The sequence below is a fragment of the Manacus vitellinus genome, unplaced genomic scaffold (assembly GCF_001715985.3).
Source record: "Manacus vitellinus isolate BGI_N305 unplaced genomic scaffold, ASM171598v3 scaffold_221_pilon, whole genome shotgun sequence".
NCBI classification, from domain to species: domain Eukaryota; kingdom Metazoa; phylum Chordata; class Aves; order Passeriformes; family Pipridae; genus Manacus; species Manacus vitellinus.
In genome coordinates this window covers 34,640-35,461 of record NW_021939562.1, presented here as the reverse complement: position 1 = coordinate 35,461, position 822 = coordinate 34,640, and positions in this window count along the sequence as shown.

The following is an 822-nucleotide window of genomic DNA, read 5'->3' as shown; positions in this document are numbered from 1 at the left end:
TGTCCCCCAGCGTCCCTCCAGTGTGTCCCGAGTGTGTCCCAGTGCCCCTCAGGTGTGTCCCATGGCCCCCCAGTGTCCCCCATTATGTCCCAGTGCCCCTCCAGTGTCCCCCCAGTTCCCCCAGTGTGTCCCAGTGTCCCTCTGGAGATGGAGGGACAGACAGAGCACGGAGGGCAGATCCTGGCCCATTCGTGTGTCCATGTGTCTGTCCGTGTGTTCGTGTCTGTGCATCTGTGTCTGTGTGTCCGTCTGTGTGCCTGTGTCTGTGTGTCCGTGGGTCTGTGTGTCCATGTCTCTGTGTCCACCCGTGTCTGTCTATGTGTTCATGTCTGTGCATCTGTGTCTGTGTGTCTGTGCATCTGTGTGTCCACCTGTGTGTCTGTCCATATGTCTGTGTCTGTGTGTCCATCCGTGTGTCCATGTCTGTGTGTCCATGTGTCCATCCGTGTGTCAGTGTCTGTGTGTCCGTGTGTCCGTGTGTCAGCCCACGAGTCGGTACACAGGTCAGTCCCTGTGTCCATGTGTCTGTGTGTCCGTGTGTCCACGCGTGAGTCCATGTGTCGGTACTCGGGTCAGTCCCTGTGTCCGTGTGTCCACGTGCCTGTGTGTCTGTCCGTGTGTCCATCCACGTGTCCACGTGCCTGTGTGTCTGTCCGTGTGTCCATCCATGTGTCCACGTGTCTGTGTGTCAGTCCATGTACTGGTACACAAGTCAGTCCGTGTGTCTGTGTGTCTGTCTGTGGGTCTGTCTCTGCGCCTGTCTGTGTGTCCGTGTGTCTGTCCATGGGTCTGTGTGTCTGTCTGTGTGTCCGTGTGTCTGTC